Source organism: Protopterus annectens, chromosome 6.part0 (assembly GCF_019279795.1).
Source record: "Protopterus annectens isolate FY-2018-M chromosome 6.part0, PAN1.0, whole genome shotgun sequence".
NCBI classification, from domain to species: Eukaryota; Metazoa; Chordata; order Ceratodontiformes; family Protopteridae; genus Protopterus; species Protopterus annectens.
Genome location: NC_056737.1, coordinates 187,598,479 through 187,622,970, shown reverse-complemented (window position 1 = coordinate 187,622,970; position 24,492 = coordinate 187,598,479). Strand labels below are relative to the sequence as shown.

At 42.0% G+C, this 24,492-nt stretch overlaps 1 protein-coding gene across 1 annotated transcript in view; it reads left to right on the top strand.

The window, feature by feature from the left end:
• NOXRED1 (NADP dependent oxidoreductase domain containing 1) overlaps nucleotides 1-24,492 on the top strand; it is an 858,863-nt gene that overhangs the window by 809,723 nt on the left and 24,648 nt on the right. The gene's annotated exons all lie outside the window — the stretch shown is intronic.

Below are 24,492 nucleotides of genomic sequence, written 5' to 3'. Positions count from 1 at the left end.
GTAAGTGGTAAATCCTGAATACCTATCTCTTTTATGAAGTCTGAGACTAATGACTCCACTATGTCCTGCCTCTCCTGGGCTCTCTGACATGTCCCTTCCTTAAGTTACTAGGACTTGGAAATATTGCACATCCCTTCAGACCATTTGTCAGGCAAAATATGCCAGGAATGATGAATCGCACTTTATCTTGATTAAAAGAGAAAGGCATACATCAAGTTGTGGTGAAGAAAGACATCAGTAAATTTTTTATGAAAGTGTTGACCTGTAGATTCTTCACCTAAAACCATGCATCTTAAGACTCAAAAAACTACAGAACATACACAAAATATTTGTATCCTCCTACTACTGCCTCTGTTCAAAAGGGTCATAGAAGCACTGGTTTAATTTTGCACATGGCTTATTTAAAGCCATTCAATCCCCTCAACCTATTTCTCCTGCTGCTGCTTTTATTCCATTCAGAAGAAAGAGAACTGCTTCATCCTCTAAAGCGGAAGCCTTTTCTGATTCTGATAATAAAGGTTTGGAATAAGCCTCCTAAATAAGTTTCCCCTGAATCTGAGGCTCTCCTAATGAAGTAGTTTTTTGGAGACACTATCTCCAAAACTAATGATTTTTTTAAGTAGAAAGGAAAGGAGGTGTCGGAGTTTCAAACAAAATAGTATGAACTTCTTAGTATGGTCTCCCTAAAGCCTGTAGCCATTGCACCAGTCTAGGGAGCTTTAGAGAGCACCTTTATTGCAACATGAGATTCCTGTTATTCTCAGTCCCCTGTTCTGAAGAAACCAGATATATTCTACACAGTGCCAGATTCACACAAGTTCCTTTACAAGACGTCTATAGCAGATTCTGTTATTATTTCCTTGTATAGAAACAGAAGCTGTCAAGCCTTTCTTAGGCCAGTCCTATCCCAAATTATGAGGACTGCCATGTCCTTGACAGGTTTGGCAAGAAAGTCAATGCATCATCCACTTTGGTTTCATAGCAATAAATTGCCAAACATGCATGTCAAAATAGTATGACTGCTATTACTGTTATCAGGATATTTTTTCTAGATATTTGATTACCTATGTGATGGTTCTTTTTTCTCTGTAGCAGTTCTAGTGTTTTGCTGTTTCTGCCATTATGTTTGACAAGGCTGAACATTTCAAGAGATGTTCAGCCTGCTGCCACAAAATCCCACTGCAGGACCCTCATTATTTGTGTGCCTACTGCCTAGAGGTAGCACACCTGGATGCTGACTGTAAGGCATGTACCTCTCTGGTGCAAGAGCTCTTCAGGGGCATAGTCTTCAGGGGCATAGGGACAAATTAGTCCTGAAGTGCCTGCTTCCTGCCCAAGCGAGAACTTTGGCTCCTTCTTCCTCAGAGGTGACTTCTGTAGCCAAGAGAATTGAGAAACTTAAGCCATCCAAGAAAAAGGAGACGGTAAAAGACAGACTCAGAGAAGAAGAAAGAGAAGGAAATGGAAACTAAAGTAGAGAGATCCGGAAAGCGATCTTCATATCCTACAGAAATATCTGGCCTGGTACCAAAAACACAAGAGTGCTTAGGTCCAAAAAGCATTCAGATCCGTTCCCAGTGCCTCCTCTTTGTTTCTCACTAGAGCCAGTGAGTCCCAGCTTCCACTTTCCTTTCCTGCAGGAGAGCCATTCATCTTGACCAGCTTTGGTGGCTTTCTCTTCAAGGTCCTTCCATTTGATGAGGAGTCTTAAAGAAGCAGACATCGCAAGATAATGCAGAGGTTCCTTCAGTTGTAGATTTAATTGGGGGTCCTCCCTGTGCAGTCCCATTCAGACACCTGGGTTATGGGTCCATCTTCCCTTCCATTAGTAAATCCTATTCTGGTCCCACCCACGGATATGAAGCCCACTGATCCAAGTTTTGCCAAAGCATCTACATTGGAGTTTACTGTCCTCTTGACTTTGACTCTGACAGTATCCCTTACTCTCTTGAATCTGATTCTGTCAGATCAGGAGATGTCTCAGAGCCAAACCCTCGGAGCTGAGCCCTGGAGGTAGGGTTGGCACTAAAGTTTATGGGTCCATCTCTCCCTCTTGGTGCCACAGCACTCAATAGCTCAGCTGTATAGTCTGCTTCAGAGATGAAGAGGGTTGGAGCAGATGATGTCCTTCCTATCTCTCTTTCAGATTGGAGGAGTTCTTGCCCATCTCTGATTGCATCCTCAGCATTCAAGGCATATGAAAGGACTCTCTCCAGACTGAGAGAAGAGGTGTGTCTGCCATGTTTGGCTCTGTCCCAGCCTCCATTGGTTACTGTCACTGAATCTGTATATCCTGGTTGACTGGGACAGTCAGACTCCTTCACCCTTTGGGGTGGTCACCATGTGAGTTCTTAGGCCGATTCTGATCCTTCTCTAGAAGCAGTGTCCTAAGAAACAGACTTGTAAAAGGAGACAGTTACACCTCTGTCTCTAGTCTGTCACAGAAGACACAGACTTTAATGAGGTGAATGGTCCCCACAATTCCTTGTAAAAGATGTAACCTTAGGTGACATTCTTGAATTGATGAAATAGCAAGGGGGTTTGTCCTCTGACACACACTCTCCAGAGGAGTCTGTGTTCCTTGAGGCGTTTAGGGGTGGCTCTTCTACTTCTTTGGTGGTACCACCTGCGGATGATCTTATAGACTTTGTGGTGCAGCAAGCATGGAGGGAACCTGATGTGGTAGAGCTGATTATGATTACCCTGAAGAACAGAATGCTGTGTAGGGAGGTTCCCCTAGTGAATAACACAGTTGTTGAGGCAGCCACAAAGAAGGAGCTCTCACAGGGGAGTACATCTGCCCATCCCTCTAACAGGGGATCCAGGGTTTTCGATAGATTTGGGAAATGGATGTATGCTTTAGCAACCTTTGCACTTAGAATGCTGAATTACCTTGTCCATATGGATGCTTTCAGAGGGACTTGAAGGAGCTGCCCAAGTCTCTCTTGGGTAACTTACTGAAGGACATCCAGAAAAAAGGGGAGTCCCAGTTTTCTGCCCTACTGTCTGTCCAGGTTGTCCATGTGTCTGTTTCCCACTGCAGCTGATGGTACAGCCAGAGCAGCAGGCACTGGCACACATGAATGCACTTATATGACTTTGCAAAAGGCTTCAAGATGTCCTTCGTTGGCTCCCCTTTTGATGGTTGGACTGTCTTTGGACTGAAGGTGAGAGAAACCTTCAGGAATGAGCAGGATGCCAACATGTTGTCTGCCATTGGAATCTGTTTTTCCACCCCTCAAAGGACATTTTCTGGAAGCCAAAAAGGGAAGGGGGGCTGTGGTTTCAGAAATCCCAGGGATTCAGCCAAGATGCTCCTGCAGACAGTCCCCCATAGGGCATGGAGGAAGTACCTTTAAAGGACATTGCCCCAGAGGCAGAAGTGGACTGTAAAATTAAGGGTTTCATTTTTCTCTCACAGAGAAACCCCAACAGTTCTGAAAGGATGCACGACTACTGCATTCTGAAGGCAGGTGGGAGGATCTTATCCATGCACCCTTAAACCTGACAAGCTATCACACAAGATTCATGTGTGCTGAGGATAGCCACCAGAGGCTTCACTATTCCCTTTGTCTCCCCTCATCAATAAAAGAGAAGGATTTCAGATGTACCATCTAGTCAAATGGAATCAGCAGCAGCAGAAGTAAATAAGAGCTGCTAGAGAAAAGAGTCATCCAGCAGGTCTCCCCCAGACCAGTCAGGATCCAGAGTCTGATCTGGAGTCTATTCCTGGTTCTTTTTTGTTCCTAAAAAAACAGGGGACCTTAGGCTAGTCTTGGACCTAAGCAACCTCAATCACTTTGTGAAACAGACAAATTTATGGATGGTCACAGTTCAGTCCATCCTACCTCTTCTGAGAAAGGACAATTGAATGTACCCAGTAGATCTACAAGATGCCTATTATCATATCTAGATAGTGTGGCAGTCCAGAAAATGTCTCCATTTCTGGCTTGAAACAAATCATTTTCAGTTTAGGGCACTGCCTTTTGGTCTCACCACAGCCACACTGGTGTTCACCAAATGCATGACTGTGTTAGCAGTATAGCTTAGGCTGCAGGGATTCCAGGTGTTCCCATATTTAGATGATTTTCTCCTTACTGCACCAACCAGGGATCTGTTGGTCCAGCACAGGGACTTCTTGCTTCACCTTGCCACACAGTTTGGGATTACAGTCAACTGTGTGAAGAGTCAGGTAATACTGACGCAGCAGATAGAGTTCACTGGATACCATCTAGTTATGAAGTGCCAGATAGCCAAGCTCCCACAATCCAGAGTGTCGTGCCTGAATCAAGTAGATTCTCAGTTTCTTCAACACCCTTCTCCTCCTGCAAGACTTATTCTCATGCTGCTGGACTTAAAGGCCTTTCAATTACTCTGATCCCTCTAGCAAGATATCACATGAGAGTCTTACAGTGGGTCTCATTGGTTCAATGGTCCCTGAGCCTCATCCATTACTTGCACAGATTTGTCTCACACCAATTTGCGGGAATCAAATTAATTGGTGTATGACAGTCACTTGTTCACCCCACCACCTCCAATAGTAATGGTAAGCACAAACGCTTCCCTTCTGAGAGTGGGGGGCATTTCGAAGAGAAGACTGTTCAAGGTTCTTGGTCACCTGCAGAGGCCAGTCTTCACATCAATATCTTGGAGATGAGGGCAGTCCTACTAGCATTTCAGATCTTTCAGGACTCCCTCCTGAAGGTATGATCTCCATCTGGTATATCAACAAGTAGTTTTATCCACTTTGCTGAGAAGCCATAAGACCATGTATTCCTGTCACTTTCTCAATGAAATGCACATTTCAAGGACTTTCACTGTTCTAGTGGACAAGTTGAACAAATCTATTCGTGTTCCTTATGAGTGGTCCCTCGGTCAATCAGTGACAACACAAATCTTCAGTCACTGGAGCCAACCAATCGATAGTTTTTTAGGTTCATACCTAAACAAGTACAGCAGTTGCTTTGCCCTAATCCCTCCACAGGGTCAACCACTGTAGTCTACAGTTGGCCCTGGGTCTCCTTTATGCCTTTTCTCCCATTCCCCTTACAACGAAATTTCTTCAGAAAGCCGAAAGCTTCCTTGATACCACTCAGGTGTCTTGGTAGCTTGGGAATCTGTCCTAAAGTTTGAATTGGAAAACAGCAGACAATATAGGGTATGAAAGTTATGTACTTACCATAATGTTAGATCTGTGTTGTCTTGTTTTCATCCTATTCAACATCCCTCCCTCTGTCCAACAACCTAAACTGACCCTATCTGATGTTGTCAATTTTCATTCTATCCTCAACTTATGGGTTTGGATCTGATCCCTCAGGTCTGAATCAGCCGTTGTAGTTTTTAATAACATTGTTGGTATTCCTGCCTTTTTCCAACTATCATAAACAAAAAAAACTTCTATCTGTTGTTTAATAAATACTATTTCCTCTTGTAGACCGTGAACTAAAATATATTTTTTTCTTTGTTTTTTTGTATAATATGGCTGATAAAGACGAAAGCCCAGCAGGGTTTAAAAAGTATGGGAAATATGGACACAAAATTCCTTTCTCTGATGCCCACACACTGTGTGCGTACAGTTTGGGTCCACCCCACCTACAGGAAGACTGCAATATGCCATTCTTTTAACCCCAGAGCTCTGGTGTAACATAAAAATAAATTGATCCTTAAGGAGTTGCTTCCCTCTTCTTTTAGCAAGGTATTATCTGGAGCTTCCCCATCTTCTTGTACATCTTCAGGAAAATCTAAGAAAAGACCTTTTTTGGATCCATCTTCTCCATCGGATCCTAAACAAAAGAAAATCAAGTCTTTTGATCTGACCTCAACTTTGGATCCAAAACCAAAGATGACAGATACTTCAGATCTGACCACACTATTGGAACTGAAACCTCAAATGACCAAACTTATGTTGGATAAGAGTGTTTCAGATCTGGCTGTGAAACATCAGATTCAACACTTGATATTCCTTGCCTTCCAAGAACTAGATATTCTCCTTCAGTGGGCCCAGTTGCTTCTAGGGTCCCTTCATTTTTAGAGAGACTCAGATCCCCATCCCTAGTTTCCATGCACTCTTCCAGGAGCCTTACTGAAGATGACATGGAGAGGTTAGTGAGAAAGATTCTCTGTGCAGAGCTTGTCAAGTGCCTTCATGACTCTGACCCCTCTGGGTCAGGAGATCTGGCCTTCCACTGCACCCCCTATGCAAGTTCCTCCTCCAACTCCTCTGTTGGCCTTGGAGTTTTCAGATCCGAACCTTCTGGGGCTGTCAGCATTGGATCTGAGAACTGCTTTGTCTTCAGGTCCGAAGCTCACTCTGAGTTCTTTGGTTTCTTCGGATCTGGAGGGCGTTTGGAGCTGGGGCTACCCTGTGGTTTCCATGGTGTCTCAGTTGACTCCAAAGTTTTCAGAGCCATCTTTGCAACTTAGGGCATCCGCACAAGTTAGTCTCTGGCTTCAGCCTTGGGGAGTTCTTCTCGGAGCAAGAGGGGACTATGGTCTGAAGGCTTGTCCTTACAAATCCAGGTTTGTCTTCCTCTCTGGTCGGGGGGGGGGGGTCTGCCTTTGAGGTTATGGAGAGAGCCTTGTCAGCTTCCTTAAGAAAGACAGTTCCCTCCCCCTTAGATCTCTCAGTCTGCAGGCATGTCATCTTTCCGCTTAAAGTCTCATTTATCCTGTCCACAAGGACAGCTGGTACCGAAACCCCAGGCTTCCCAGCAGGGTGTCCACACCTCTTCTGATACCTCCCAGAGCATTCCACTGTGCTTCAGTGACCTTTTCTTTGAGGATTTTGAATTATTTGGCACATTTCTCCAGGTTGCAGAGAGACCTAATTAAGAAACTCTCTGCTACTGTTTCACGAGCTGTTTCTGATGAGGTACATTTATCCTTCATTCTCAGTTGGCTACTCTGCAAGCAATTTCCAATTCCTCCATGAGGTTAGTCTGCATGCAGCTGATGGAACCTGAAGGACAGCAGGTTCTGGTGTTTCCATAAGGAGGCACTCCTGGATGCACTTATGTGATTTTGTGGAGCCCTTCAAGTCTTCGTTCGTTAATGCTCCCTTTAATGGAAAGTCTTTGTTTGGCCACAAAATTAAGGATACTTTTATCCAGGTATGAAAAGGATGGAAAGAGCCTGTCTGCTTTGGGTGTACATTTTTTCGCACCTCAAAGATCCTTCTCCTGGAATTAATGAGGTGCTGGGAAAATGTCGGTCAAAAAGTCCTAGGGTCCTATCCAGGATGCACGTGAAGGAGTTTCTCCCCTGAGGCAGAGGGGGGAATTCCTTTATTGATAGACCTTTCCAGCATTCCTGAAGGGAGGCCTGATTGTCCCTTCCTGGAAAATTCCCCAGTGTTCCCTCCAGTTAGAGGGAACAAGCAGCATTTCAGATACAAAAGCTGCTAGAAAAACGAGTCATCCAAGAGGTCCCGCCAGACTAGAGAGAATGTGGAACTTACTCAAGATTCTTTTTAGTACCAAAGAACACAGGAGACTGGAGACCAATCTTGGCTCTTAGCATGTTGAACAAATCAGTTCGACATACCAGGTTTCGGATGGTCATGGTTCAGTCCAAACTCCCATTTCTGGGAAAGGAAGATTGCATGTGCTTGATAGACCTTCAGGATGCATACTATCACATAAAGATGAACAGGTGGTCCAGAAGGTACTTACAATTCTGGCTGGGAGCCAGTCATTACCAGTTCTGAGTTCTGCCCTTTGGTCTCTCCACAGCCACTAGGGTATTCACCAAATGCATGACAGTAGTGGCAGCTCACTTGAGACTACAAGGAGTCCGGGTGTTTCCATACTTAGAGGACTGGCTCATTACCACCCTGACCAGGCATCAAGTAATAGAAGCAAGAGATTAGGTTCTCCAGACTTGTTCTCATCTGGGAATAACCATAAATTACTAAAAGTCTCATTTGAAACCTACTCAAAAGTTGAAGCTTATAGGGTATTATCAATGAAAGTGTCACTGCCTCCTCTAAGAGTTTAGATCTTAGGAACACAGGTCAGGATGATAATTTGCAGTACCAAAATTTCCACCTGTTTGGTTCTTCAGGCTCTAGGGTTAATGCCAATGGCAGTAACTTTAGTACCATTAGCCAGGTTCTAAATGAGGATTTTACAATGGATACTAGCCACACAATGGTCAATACTTTAACAACCCATGTCAACCTTTATACATGTCACTCAGATTTGAAAGACAGATCTCAGGTGGTGGATTCAATCAGATCAAGTTCTACTAGGCTGACTGTTCATTCTCCCTCAGCCCAAGGCCATAGTGACCACAGATGCTTCCCAGTTGGTGGGGGGATTACCTGGGGAAGCCAGTCGAAGGCACATGGTCTCCCATAGAGGCCAATTTGAATATCAATGTTCTAGCGACGAGAGCAGTGCTTTTGGTATTGCTGGCATTTCAAGAAGCTCTCCCACCAGGAGCGATTTCAATTCAAACAGACAACATGTCAGTAATTTGGTACATCAACAAAAAAGGAGGAACAAAATCTTATCCCCTATGTAGAGAAGCTCTGAGTTTGGCAATAGGTGATAGTTTCTGTCCGCTTTCTCATAGCAACGCACATTCCGGGGAAGTCCATTGTGGTAGCAGACAAGCTGAGTAGGTGCATTCTCCTACCTCATGAATGATTTCTCAACAACAGTGTGATGGAGACAATGTTTCACCAGTGGGGCCAGCCTTGCTGTGATCTTTTTGCTTCTCCCCCCTAAACAACAAATGCAGCAGCTACTTTGCCCTAATCCCTCCACAGGGGGAGTCACAGGGGATGCTCTACTTCATGATTGGGCTTCTTGTTTGCTTTCTGCCTTTCTGCCATTCTGCCAATCCCACTAATTTCCAAATTCCTGCAGAAAGCTGCTGTGTTGAAGAGTAAAGTTATCCTCATTGCACCTTTCTGGTCTCAACAGATTTGATTCCCCTTTCTATGGGCTCATTTACTCCACCCACTGTGGACTCTAGATCTGAATCTAGACCTCCTGTCTCACCCGACAGACATGATTCTTCCAGACATATCGAACCTCAGGCTGACTGCCTGACTTTTCCATTTCCATTAATAGCCAGACAACCTTATGCTGTCCTCCCCAGTTCGTCAAATACTCTTTATCTTCACATAAACTGTCTACACGTAAACTTTACTCCAGTAAATGGAAAAGATTTGCAAACTGGGCATGTCAAAATAATGTGGATCCTTTTTCAGCCCCTTTTGCATAGTATCCTGGAATTTTTAGCCTTAATTTTTAAGAAGGCGCTAGTTCTTCCACAGTTAAGGTTCAACTAGCAGCAATTTTGAATTTTCACATAGGATATGATGACGTTTCTGTTGCCTCCCATAAACTATGCAAGACTTTTTACGAGGTGCTCTCCTACTCAGACCCCCCCCCTTCAGAGACCCTACTCACCCATGGGACCTCAACCTGGTACTGCAGCAACTTACTCAGTCCCCCTTTGAATCTACAGACAAATGTGACCTCAAATACCTTTCTTGGAAACCAGTTTTTCTAGTAACCAATACTTCTGCCAGAAGAATTTGGGCAATACAGGCATTGTCTTTGAAATCACCTTACTTGATGTTTCGCAAAGACAGAGTCACCTTACGAACTAATCCTTCTTTTCTTCCTAAAGTGGTATCAGAGGCTAATATAAACCAGTCTATTAATTTGCCTGTATTATTTCCCAAATTTGATAACAAAGGTGAATACACATTACACTTACTAGATGTGCACAGGCAATTACATTTTACCTGCACAGAACGGAAAATTTCAGGAAGTCTGAACAGTTATTTGTTTCTTTTTCAGATATGAAAGTTGGAAAACCTGTCACCAAAATTACTCTAGCCAAATGGCTTACACATATTGTATTTCTTATAGATATATATATATATATATATATATATATATATATATATATATATATATATATATATATATATATACCAAATTAGGCGTTATCTTGTTGAAACTTCTAAGAGCTCACTCCACTAGAGCCATGGCTACTTCATCAGTCTTTCAGTCTAGAGCCTCCATGGACAACATTTGTGCAGCAGCAATTTGGGGTACTCCTCATACATTTGTCACTCATTACAAATTGGATATGGTCTCCAGAGGCAGGGCATCATTTGGTTCAATGGTGCTCAGGAATATCCTTCCTTGAGTCCATCTGAGGAATTAGGTAGCTGGGGACTATGTCCCATAAGTTGAGGATAGAATGAAAATTGACAATATTAGACAAAGAAGTTATGTACTCACCATAACATTCCATCTGTGTTGTCCATTTTCATTCTTCCTCCACTCCCACCAACCTCCTGCCGTATGAACTTCTGGAAGAACGAGTGTTTTGTGAGTATGCCACTCCCTTGATATATAGCTCCAGCTATAGTCTGCTGTCTCTGTGACTAAATTGTGTCTTTCTGCTTTCTTAGCAAACTATATCTGAGGTAATTGGGGTTGTCGCATTGTGGGTAAGGGAGTAGCCCGAGAGTTTCTGGTTGCCACTAGCTTTTGAAATGGCTGAGTTGGATGCGAGGAATCTGATTTGTACCCATAAGCTGAGGAAGAATAAAAATGGACAACACAGATGGAATGTTATGGTGAGTACATAACTTTGTTTTTCTCCCTCTGTGCTTTATTGGTTGGACCTAACCAGGGGCTGTGTCTTTGGGTAACCTAGTGATTGCTGTTCCTCATATTATTGCCATCCTTTTTAGCCCATTTTCTAGGCAAGCCTGTATATATACTGAGTGTCCAGAAATTTTCAGTTATGAGCAGGCAAACTCAGTCTGAGGTATTTTGGGTTAACAGAGGGGATTATGAATAGGGGAGGAGTCAGAGCCCTGGACCCAAAGCTTCTGAAAGTCACTGAGATCAGATCCGATAACCCAAACGTCCCAAAGTTTGAACCAGATGAAAACAAGAAAACACAGGTCTTGTGTTATGGTAAGTACATAACTTTCATTTACATCCCTCCTAATCCATAAGGGGTTTGATATAAACACATAAATCCCTCCTGACTCCATCACACAGGATTGTGTTTTTAAGGTGTCTTATAGATGTTCTCATGTACAAAACCTTTTTACCTCAAGACAAAGTGGAAATGTACCAGGCAGTATTTCTGAACTTTTCTCATCTTACTCGGGCATCAGCCAGAGAAGCCCTCAGAATTCTAGGCATTATGGTTTCTGTGATCCCAGTTATACTGCTTGCCAGATCACACAAGAAAGATTCGGTAGTTCCTAAAAAGCATGTGGATCCAGAATCTTCACCCCTTAGATTTTCAAATCCTAGTGCTGGGATATGTAAAGCTAGAACTTCAGTGGTGGAGGTGTCAGGTGGTTAACAATCTAGGACTGCCTTTCTTTCTTCCTTCCTACCCCTGCGCAATCAGTCTTAACAGACTCCTCAGATTTTGTTTTGGGTCCAGTCTCTCTGGGAGTAAATGTGAAAGGACTCTGGGACAATTCAAACAGACAAAAGCACATAACTGTCAAAGAGATGCTGGCAGTGAGTCAAGCTGTAAAAGCCTTCCATCATCGTTGGCAACCAGGCCCTCTTATAGCCAGTACCTCAGTGTTGTAGTACTTAAACAAGGGGGTACTAGGTCATATCATCTATACTGCTTGGCAATTAGCTCTTCAACACTCCCTAACTATTCAGGCCTGTTACATACTGATATAGCAAAACATAGTCTCAGACAAATGCAGCAGATCCTGGACAGACCCTTGTGATTGGAAACTCAGTCCAGAGCTATTTCAGGAATTGGTCCAGATGTGGGGAATACCTGAAGTAGATCTATTTACCTCTTTTCAAAACAGGCAACTAGACAAATTCTCCTGCAGGAATCCTCACAAACAAGCTTGGGGAACAGATGCTTTCTAATTCCCTTGATTGGGGATTTTCCTATATACTTTTCCACCCTTTTCACTGATTCCTAAATTACTTCTGAAGGCTCAGATGTAATAGGTTTTGTCCTTACTTATGGAATTGGCCGAGGGCAACTGACTCAAACTTTCTCAGACTAGATCTACTCTTACAGAACAAGTGGAGTTTGATACACCCTGACATCAAGCAACTGCAACTGGCTGCTTAGATGATTAAATTTTGAAACCTTTTGGGCACCTTTTCTCACTAGGATGTGCAGTAGGTACTAAAGGAGGCAAGAAAGCCTGCTACTAGAAAGTCTTATGTTGGCAAATAGAGAAGATTTTCTAGTTGATGCCTATCCATTAACCAGGGTCCCATCAGCGTGTTTGCACCCCTAGTGCTTAAATATGTAGTTAATATAATTTGGCCTTTCGTATGCTTCTATCAAAGTGCATCTAGCAGCTATTTCGGATTATTTGCCCATGGAACCCCACTCTTTCTTTTCTGTTTGTGGTCAAAGTTTATGAAAGAGAGGTGTTACACATAAGAACCTCTCAAAAACAAATTCCTTCAATCTAGGATCTCAGTTTTATACTGGAAATGAGTTTTTCACATTTTGAACTTCCCTCTTTTGGATGATTTGAGGTTCATTACTTGGAAAACTGTTTTATTTGTTTTGATGGCTGCAAGGTGACTGTCTGGGTTGCAAGCTCTCATGTTGGGGAACCCTATCTGATTTTCCATAGAAATAGGATCTCTCTGTCGGTAACTCTGCATTCATGCCTATGTGCCAGAGTTCACTTTGAATCAAGCCATCACTCTCCCATTTTTTATCCACAGCCAAAAGCAAGGGAGAACAGATTTTCTATACCTTGGATGTGCACAGTCAACTCAGGTATTACATTGACAGAACTAAGGCCTTCAGGAAAGCTGACATGGGCTAAGAACAGTCAACCCATGTCTAAGCAAACAATTTCTAGATGGTTATCCTCTGCTATTCTGTTTTGTTACTCCTACCATGACATCTTCGATAGTATATTGGAAAGGGGCAGACTCTAGAAGCATTCAAGAGGCAGCTGCTTAGTCCTGTATCCATACATTTACAAAGCACCACAAAGTTAATTACCTCTCTAGGTCCAGAGCAGGCTTTGCAAGGACCATTCTCCAAGGACTCTTGGACCCTATCCTTCCTCCTCCTCTCAGATTGGGTAAGCTTTGGTAATCTACACATAGGCTACTGCAGCAGTTGGAATGATGAACATAGCTTAATTTACCCTTAACAGTAGATGGTTGAATTCTTCATTACTGCATTAGCCGCAGTCAGCCACCACCCCCCTTGCTGTACATAGCTGCTATGGGTTACAACTTTTATTGTTGAGATTGTTGTTGTTTGTTGAGTCAGTTTTTCATTGGTTACAATAGTTTTTGTTGTTTCAGGACGATTTCCTCTTTTTCTGTTTTGGGATGAGAAAGTCCTGAAGATTTTTAGTCACTTTGGCTGCTTTTATATTTCCCTCCAAAAGAGATTAGCCTATAGACATACAAAGTGACTGTCTGGGAGGAGGGGGTTAGAGCATTCGGAAGCTGGCTGAATGCTGTTTACTTGGCAGGATACAACCTGTAGGCTACTGCAACAGTGAAGAATTAAAACATCTTCTGTTATGAGTAAGTGCAACTTACACAACTGTACTTTATTGGGTTCTTAAAATAATTTGGCACAGTTACGAGCTTTGGTGGGTATCCCTTCCTACTAAATCTGAAATCCCTGTCCCTCCAAGGAACCATATTCATCTTTTCTCCCATATTATTTTAAATCTGCTTTCTCAGAGGGTATTAAAGCCAGTTCCTACTCAACAATAGAGAAAGGCAAACCCAAGATTGTTTCTGCTCCTCAAAAACGAAGGCACCTGGAGGCCCATTTTAGACCTTTCAAAAAAGAATAAATTTTTCTGATTCCAAAATTCAAAATGCTACTTTTAGAAATCCTCTGCCCTCTGTTGTCATCCAAAGCTTTCCTAGTTATTCTAGATCTCAAAGATGCCTACTTAAACATTGTAGTTCAGAAAATCAACAAACATTTCCTAGAATCTTTGCCCTGAGATTGCATTCTCAGTTTAATTTTTATCCTTTGGTCTCTGTAACCCCCAAGAATCTTCAGCAAATGGCTTGCCCCTCAGGTCTAGCCTTTTGCAGACTTCAGAGCACACACACACACACACACACACACACACACACACACACACACACACACACACACACACACACTCCCCTCCCCTCTACTTTGGCAGTTGCCTTATCTTCGCATCTTCTAGCGTGGGATAGCAAGGCCTAAGGCCAGTAAGCACAGTCCATGCAATAAGAGGTGCAGGCCATCCCTTTTGTATTAAGTTGGCTTGTCTACTGTCTCATCACAGACTATCCTAAAAAAGGCACTTCACTGTAATAAGCTGTAAGTGATTAACTTATTAAAGTTAGATCTATACACCCCTGAGCAAATAAAAAAAAATGTATGCTCCTTCTACTGGCACACCAACTATGTGGCCCAGATGCATGACATCCCCTCCTCCTGCCCCAGCCATTCAGGTACTATTTTTGTGCCCTGATATTGTATTAAAAAAAAGACATTTCTTCAGTTGCTACAGTTTATACCTTGCCTGCATGGAGTGCTATAGCTTTCAGGTTTTAGTTCATAAAATTTTTTTTGCAGGTTTGACCACAGTTGCAATACAGGCCAGTATTGCATTAAAAAATGATCGGGATTTGCTGATTATGCCCCCCAAAACTTTGCACCCAGGGTAGTTGCTCCTGTCATTCTACCCTAGCCACAGTAGTGTAGAACGCCACAAGTCATTTACACAACTGACACTAAGTCATATTCATATTTGTTTGGTGTGAGGGACAGAAAAGCCCTTGCAACACCATGGATCCTTGAGCTGATGAGACAACTAATGGGTTATCTTGTTCTTGTCCAGTCTTTTAAGGTTGGAGTCCGTGTCCCTGATGACAGTTACCAGATAACAGGGCTTTTCTGTTGGTGTTTCTTTAATTAGTGATGGTATAATGTTCATAGTATACAGACTTGTGAGTCATTGATATGTGAGAGGATGGTTAAACAGTGATAGTACTGGCCAGAATTTGCTGGATATATTTCTGCTTTGCTCTATTTTCCACTCTAACCAAGCATCATCAATAATACTTAGTGGAACGTCCATGGATTGGGTTCTCCTTTCATTGTTTTCCTAAGTTTTATGGTGGTAAGATTATAGAAAGTTGTTAAGACTATGGTGAGCTCTAAACAGTTATAAACTTCACTCCAGTCTGAATTTTTCATCTCCGAGAGAAGGATTCTTGTATTGATCTAGAAAGCATTAACTGTGGTAAATTTTTATTAGATTTTATTGACCAGAAAGAAAGTATATGACAGTGATCGCTTGTATTATTAGGCAGTATTTGCATTGATTCCATTTGTTAGGGATATTTATGTTTTGTTTGAATCACAGTTCAAAAATGCAGAGGGCTACTGCCAACAAATGGTGATCAAAATCTGTCTGGCAGATAGAGCAGAGGAATAAAGATTTGAGCTATTAATAAGATGCTTCCCATGTCCAGATTACTGGGTTTGATTCCTTATTCTTTCATTTGCCAACTGTGTGACTCTGAACAAGTCACTTAACCGGGCGTAACCCCGAAAAATGGGACATCTGTCTCCAGTGGATTTACCTAGTCAACAGATAGATAAAAAGTCTTCTTTATTCATTGACTTAGAACAGGACCATTTCTCATATTATCAGCTATTGAATGATACTGCTATTACTTTTCAGAGTTAGTCCATTTTAAACTTGGATGTGTGTAAAACCAGTTTCAGTAAAAGACCCAAAATACTTTGGAATTAATATCTTTTACCACTGCTGTCTACTTTTGCCTGTACCTCCTGTATGTGTCTCTTAACCATATCACCCTATGTTTCTGTATGTAAAGATGTAAAAAGTCTTTCTAGTGCCTTAAATGCAATAACAATGGAAGAAATAGTTAATATAACTCGTTGAGAACTGGAACTACCTGTCCTTCCCTTTGCTTTGCTTTTAAATACATTCAAAGTTTCTTCTACTTTATTATTGTTATGAAAAATATGAAGTATCCCAGTATCTGAAATATAAACTCTGCATCTTTATTGGTTGAAAAATGTCACTGTCTAATGTAGTTAGCCTTATCCTTGAATTATTTTCTCCACAAATATCACCTAGATATTGTTTGGTGCTTAGAAATTCTTCATTGTTATTTTTTTCACTTGTATTCCTGCCACACATTATGAAGCTGCTTCCATTTTTCCCTATACAGATTTCAGGTTATTTCAAAAAAAACAAAACAAAATACACCAGCAATCACAAATATTCAACCAAGATTGCTCATTTAAAAGATTAGATCTTTCATTCATGCAGTTGTAATGAACTTCAGCAAACAAAAACATATTCCCAAAAGTGAACTTAAATGCTAAAGTCTCCCTGTTCATTTGATCAGAAGTAGCCAATTTCATACAAGTTTATTATGTTTCCTCTGGATGGGTGCTAGGAAAATCATTTAAGCCTGTTGCTGTATCACTTTTCAGCAATACTTGCCAATGTCTTTCCCTGCAAAGTTCCATCTCACCACCACCTCTCAAATTATTTGTCAATTTTTCTAAATAAAAAAAAAATGGAAGGCTTGAAAAGGACATTTCTCATATCCATAGTTTGTATACTGTAGCAGTGTTCCTGTATCTGCTTAGATAATTAACATTGGGTTTTGTCCACATGAAACCTAGGGCAGGAGTTGCATGTTGCTAAGTAAACAATGCAACAGTTACGGTTCAGTTTATCAGGACATTTTCAACCACAGAGTCCAAAACATTAGATCCTTCATGAATGTACTGACAAGATCAACAAGACCCACACTTGACCATGGCCCCATTAGTCTGTTTCACCAAGGGTTTGCATTGCAGTTGTGAGCCAATATTGTTTCTGGACTTATAGATGAAGGATCATCCTTGGTTATTGTCAGCACTGTACACCATTTCTAGAATCAACTGCATCAGTTTCATAAAGGAATTTGCATTGGCCTTAATTACTTATGCTAGAAAGAGATTCTTTAGTTTTCAATGCTGATCAGTGCCAACAGTTTGGCATCCTGAAACTGTCGGATCTGTATCAGAACATCGAACTTACAAAATAGCGAACGACCTAAAGGCCGAAAATGCCAGACTTCAAACTTGCTATATATACATACATACATATATATATATATATATATATATATATATATATATATATATATATATATATATATATATATATATATATATATATATATATATGGGCCCCCTTCAGTTTGCCGACAACCATATGGCCGACACCATATGGTCGAAATTCAGAATGCCGACAATGCAGAACCGGCATCTCTATAGTGCGGAATGGAAAGATTTCCATTCCTGCACTATAGTGCGATCTCGGAGTTGGTATATTAAAGTTACGGGGGATGGGGGCAGCAGAGCCCCCCACGGGGGGTGCAGGGAGGCATAGCCCCCCTGCTAACAGTTGAAAGGAAATTTTATTTTCCATTTCTATGGATCTCTCACAGTGTCGGCATTCTGAATATCAATCATATGGTGTCGGCCATATGGTTGTCGGCATTCTGGAATGTTGGCATTGTGTAGGGGATCCATATATATATATATATATATACACACATACATACATATATATGCACATATATATATATATATATATATATATATATATATACACACATATATATATATATATATATATATATATATAAATACATACATATATATGCACATATATATATATATATATATATATATATATATATATATATATTACTAACTCTGAGATCGCACTACAGTGAGGAAAGGGCAAATACTCCGATCTTCACTGTACTGCAATCTCACAAAAAGCATATCGAGGTCTGGCATTTTCGGCCTTTAGGCCATTCGACATTTTCACTTTTCGGTGTCGTGATAGGAACCTGAAACTGTCCCATGGATTCAGGAATGCCACGTCAGTGATTGAGTCCACGCCAACAATGTTTACAGTGTCTGCACGATGAGTCCTAGTGCTCATTAACAGTGCTTGTAGCCAGAGCATTATGTGTGCCAATCACCTCCTCATTGCAGCAGCAGCAGTAGGAACCTGCAGGAAGATTGCGTTTGATCTCCTAAATGCATGAGCAGCTGTTGTAAACACTGGTGAAGGACAAGCACTTGTGGCTGCTGGTGCAAAGGTTTGTATACAGATGGTAATATCAATGTGCTGAATTTTTTTTCTTTTAACTCAAGGATGCAGATATGCAGAGGAATATGTTGTGGGAGGAAGCAAGTGAAGTATATTTAAGAGAATAGTTGAGGCCATATTAAGGACAACAAAACAAACAGAAACAGACAGAAGACTGTAAATGGAGATGATAATCAAATCAGAGATACAGAACACAATGGAGAAGGGGGTTGGAGATATATGCACAGATATCAATCTGAAATTCTTGAACTTAGAAAATATGAACCCCACATGATAGTCGGGGTACAGAAAAATAACAAGAATTACCATTCCACAACAGTCCTGACAGTATTATAATTTGGTCCGTGTATCTGTACTGTAATGCAAATGTCATAAAAAGCACATACGGGACCCTGAGGGGATAAAAACCATCCAGTCTTATCACTTCCACTCTACTAAGAACTGCCTTTATAAGGTGAGTCATGGTAAAATTCAAAGAGAACACTTTTGGAGAAGTGCATATTCGGTGAGTGTTATGCATTCTCAGGCCAGTAGAAATAAAAAACAAGCCTCACAGGAATTGAACTCAATATCCACTGTACTGTGCATCAAGTACTGCATTAATAAAGTGAGTTACGGAGCAAATCAAACTAGGCACTGTCAGGGAAGCACATATCAAGGAATGTTATACATTCATAGGTTCATAGGTTCATACTAGGCTATCTGCCCTAGGGCATTTATAAGCCTAGCCAGAGTGTGTTTGGCTTTCGCCACCCATTTTAAATTAATTTTGCTATGCCCTTTTTCGAGGTTAGTATAATGTGCCTCTGTCTAACAGTGACACAGAAGTGATACCCAGGGTAAACCTACGATCTCCCATCCACTCATCAAGATTCCTCTTGAAGAGAGTCAATGAGGGACTCTGCCTAACCTGGACTGGGATTTTATTCCAGAGTGAAGGGAGCCTCTGGGTTATGAATCTGTCCCTCCAGCATGTCCTATTTATTTCAGTGCTGAGGTTCAAGTCTCTCGAGCGCGTAGCTCGATGGGATTTGGATTTTCTGAGGTGCAGCATGTCCATTAATTCCGGGTTGGACATGGCTTTATACGTCAGGCACAGATCGCCAATGAGCAGGCGGTATGCCACTGAGTAGAGCTGGAGTTTCTTTAACCAGGCAGCATATGGCATCTGTTTGAGCCCTTTGATCCTCTTGGTGAGGTACTTTTGGGGTCTTTCCAGTTGCTGCAGGTGTCTGGTAAGGTACATCCCAAAAGGGGCATTGTACTCAATTATGGACCTGATGAGGGATGAGTAAAGAGGCACGATGACCTCCCCTGATCTAGATGTGAATCCCTTCATGATTAGGTGGGCTATATAAAATGTTTTTCTAACCACTTTGGCCACGTGGTTGTCAAATGAGAGATTGCTATCAACTTGGGTCCCCAGGTCCCTAATTACTTCTTCTGTACTTAATGGATTACTACTTATGTGGTAATTTGTGGGCACTTTGGTTTTGCCAAAGGGGATGACTATACACTTTTTGGCGTTTAGCTTGAGGCCATGGCTCTGGCACCAGTTGTCTGTTGCTATGAGGCCCTTTTGGAGGATGCTTGTGTCGGCTGGAGAGTCGATTATGGCGCCCAGTTTGCAGTCATCTGCGAACTTGGTCAGCCACAGTCCTTCCGTGTTGGCCTGTACCTCCGAGAAATATATACCGAACAAGAGAGGTCCCAGGACTGAGCCTTGTGGGATGCCACTTGTAACTGGTTTGGAGTCTGACATGGCTCCAGCAATTCTAACCATGTTGGTTCTGTCCTTGAGCCAGTTTGCAACCCATCTAGTGACATAGGGGTTTATATTTAAGCTGGTGAGCTTATCTATAATGCCCGAGTGGTGTATTGTATCGAAGGCTTTTGCGAGGTCCAGGTAGGCTGTGTGGACCACCTTCCCTCGTCAATGGCCTTGGTGACTGTTTCAAAGAAATCAACCAGGTTTAAGAGGCAGGATCTGCCCTTAACAAAGCCGAACTGGGTAGGATCCAGTTTCTGTAGGTCCCCAATATCTTTATTTATGAGGTCCATGATGATCCTTTCCATAGCTTTGCAGACCAAGCTAGTCAGGCTTATGGGGCGATAGTTTCCATGATCCGTTGAGGCACCACCTTTGTGGAGAGGGACCACTGTTGCTGTACGCCACTCTTTGGGTACATATCCTGTAGTAAGGCTGAGATTGAACAGTAGTTTTATGTTTGGGTTTAGCTCTTCTTGGAGTTCATATAGGACGCAGCCCGGGACACCGTGTGGTCCCATTGATGCTGTGTTTTTTGCTTTGGAGAGGGCAGCTCTTACCTGATCATCTCAGATGTCAGGGGGGCAGCACTCTGCTGGGATAGATATTTGCCCTTTTGGTGGGGGGGGGAGTTTGCGCTGAACCTGTCAGCTAGAATGTTGGCAATGTCTGTGGGTTCAGTGTATTTTTTGTCATTTTGGACTAATTCTGAGCATATCTGGGAATTCCCACCCAGGTTCCTAACATAACTAAAGAAAGCCTCGTGATTATCCTTAGTGTCCTGTGCAATTTTTCTCTCGAAGCTGGCCTTAGACGATTTTATGAGTGCCCGTAGTTTTTTGCTAATACTGATCAGAGATGCCTTCCCTTTTTGGGATTTTGCTCTGTCATGTAGTAGCTTCCTCCTTCTATTGTATAGTTTGTTTATGGCTGGGGTCCACCAGACAGGACGTCTGTCTTTGGAGGATTGGGTCTTGGTTTTATTTGGGATTGCATGATCCATGCATTCCTGAAGGTGTTCATAGAATGCGTTTATAAAGGATTCTGCGGTCTGGGCCGTATTTTCCTCAGGCCTGGGGGCTTTGAAGGATTCCACCTCGGTTTTGAGGAGTGTGAAATTTGCTTTAGAGAAGTTTTTCACTGTGGTTTTCAGGGCAGGGGGTGGAGTCGGGATGAGAATATCCAGTGAGATTAGTTGATGGTCTGATCTTACCAGTGAGGGATACACTTCTGGTCTGGAGCATAGAGTCCCCATGTTGGTGATGATCAGGTCCAGTATGTTTTCCCCTCTTGTGGGAGTGGTAACAAGTTGTTCCATAGCATTTGAGTTTATAAATTCTAGGAACCTTTGGGCTAGGGTGTTGGAGCTAGAGTAATGCTCCCAGTCTATGTTTGGGTAGTTGAAGTCGCCCAGTATAATGGTGTTTGGAGAGACCTTCATATTTTCCAGTGTTCTCAGGAAGGCCGAGTGGGGTTCCTGGGTTTGGGAGGGTGGTCTGTAGCAGGCTATAAACTGGAAGGCAGTTTTACCCGCTGTTAGTTGCACATGGATAGTCTATGATGCTTCGTGCTGTGCCACCAACCTGGAGGTGTGGGTATCTTTGACGAATATTGATACTCCCCCTCCTTTTGTGGTACAGTCCAAGTTTTGGGGCCGAAAAGCATGGTATGAGTATAACCTGGTAGTGCTGGGGTGCTCTCGGGAGCCCTGAACCAGGTTTCTGTTACTGCACAGATATCGATGTTCTCCATGCTAAGGAGAGTTTTGAATGCATGCATCTTGAGGTTTAGACTTCTGGCGTTGAGTAGCATTACTCTTAGTTTCTTATCCCTTGTGATACCTATGGAGGTGGGTTTGTCTTTTGAGCCTTGCCTAAAAAAGGCACTATGGGGGTAGCAAGAGCCTTTGCCAATATCCGAAAGCCCAGGGGTGACAGGTGCAAGCCGTCCCTAGCGAAGCATTGTGGCTCGTCGAGCATGTCATCCCAGGCTGACAGGCATTGGATCCCCTTTGAATGACACCAATACTTAATACTTAATACTTAATATTAATATTTCAGAGACTAGAAGCTGAAAAAAAAACAGGCTTTTCAAGATTTAAACCCATGACTTTGCTCAATGATATTCTCCCAGGCATTGAATTAACAAGGTGAGTCACCGAAACACTCAGACTGAATGTGCCAGGTTAGCAGATAGTAGGTGATTGTTACACATTTACAGAATGAAAGCAGAAAACATACAACCCCACTGTGCTCAATGGCACTCTACAAATCACTTCATGAGCAAGCTGAGCCAGTAGAGCAGTCAGACTAAAGGCTTAAGTTTAATCTGTTTTGTACTTGCCAACTACCGTGCAACGACACTCAGCTCTTTTGAGACCAATGGCAACCGAGGCCAATATTTGTAGTACATTACACTGACTGGACTTCATTGTTGCTGTACAATGTGCAGTACAATTTCTCATTGATTGTACATGGGCATGGAAATTTACCCCGGGACTCACTCCTGTCCTACTAATGAACACAGGCAGCTCCTAAATGCTTTATTGCAACAAATGGGTCCCCCAAATGTCTGTGTTTTGATCTTGTAACTATCATTACAGTAATCTAAATTCAATAATTTAAGCACCAAATGGGATAACTGACTAGATTTAAAACGTCATCCAAGGGCAGTTAGCCTAGTACTAACCTACAAATCTATAAACATGATGGTCATAGCAAATAGTAAACCATGGAGTCTTTTTTGTGGATATACATTAATGGTTCTTAGAGTCAGATAATACGGCAAATAGGCAAATCTTACAGAATGCAGTTTGGAGCATGACATTATTGGAGGAGTAAAGGCCTATTACTGATACAGCCTCAGTGGTCCTTCTTGCCCCAGGAGTCAATAAACTAGTTAGTTCTGTAGCACTCCTTCAACTGTTTGAATGCCCTCTCAGTCATCTTTTGCATGTGATATTTAAATGACAGACTGGGGTCCAGTCATATACCACAAGATATTTGCATTGAGAAAGTTGTCTAATAGGAATATGCAGTAAATGTGCAATAAAACGACCATAAAACTTACTTAATTTCTAATTATCATGAATGCCATCAATTAGGTTCTGCTGGTGTTAAACTTATTATTCTGAAACCAATAGTACAATGTCTCTAAAAGTCACTGTAGATGTTCTGCATGTGGATCACTGCTGCAATACCCTATGTCTCAAAAGAATTCAGGTAAACAGACATTTAAGAAGGAATGGCAAGAGAGTTCCAAAAATATGTCTCTAACCTCCCAAAACAAAGGGCACTCCAGTATATCTTAATGGCTATTCAGGAGACCTTGTGACCCACTCCCACCGTGGCCCTGTTTTTCTACCAGAAAGTCTTAATCCCCATTTTTCTCTTTGGTAACAGCTTGCTTCAGACAAATGGGTTCTGAATATCATTCATGAAAGCTATACATGACAGTAGGAGGAAATTCCTCCTTTCCAGGGGTCATTCCTCATCATCCAGATCAGACTGTAGTTTCCACATGTTCTTTATCACATAGTGTCCTAGGGACTGATAGAACCAGTTCCACCTCTCCTAATGGGGAATGTTTTTTTATTCAAGGATGTTCATAGTGCCAAAGAAAGAAAATGCTTGGAGACCAGTTTTAGATCTTTCTTTCCTAAACCTGTTTGTGATTGTGTCCTAATTCAAAATGATCTCACTTCACACCCTGTAACCTGTTATCTCTTCTTCCTCTTCCAGGTTTCCTGATAACACTAGAGTTATAAGATGCTTGCCATCCCATCCCTGTTTTTCTAAATCTGGATCAAATTATGAGTTCTCTACTTTTATCTTTGGATTATCCCCTGCATCAAGAGTGTTCACAAAGTGTCTAGCTGCAGTTATAGCTCATTGCAGGCTACAGGGTATCCACATTTTTCCATATTTAGACAACTTGCTTATCTTTGCAGGGTCTTTTACAAAATGTCAGGAATCTCTGTGTTGGGCGAGAGAGATCTTAACAAGCTGGGATTCCAAGAGAACATTCAAGTCTTTCTTGACTCCTTCACACTGGATTGTGTTCATGGGATGTCAACTAGACACATTCAAAGAGCCTTTCTTCCTCAGGAAAAAATACATCATTATTTAGATCTGTTTCTAAGGTTTTCTACTCAGACTTCAGTCACTGGGAGGGATTACCTCAGGATTTTGGATCTCATGGCATCTATGATTCTAATGATACCTCTGGCAAGACTTGACATGAGAAAGATACAGTGGTATCTGAAATCTCTTTGGCCCCAGCATCAGCACCCTTCATCTTTTCTAATCCCTGTGTTAGGTTTTGTCAGAAGAGAAATCTTTTGGTGGAGACAACAGATATCCTTAAAAAAAGATCTCCCCTGCTTCCTCCTTGCTGCAAAGCAGTCAGTAACCACAGATGCTTCAGACTTTGCTTGGGGAACAGTTTCAGGAGGGTTAAAAGTGCAGGGGTATGGGACATTAAGGATAGACACAAGCACATAAATATCTAGGAGTTGCTTGCCCTGATTAGGACACTCAGCTCTCTGAACCACCTTGGC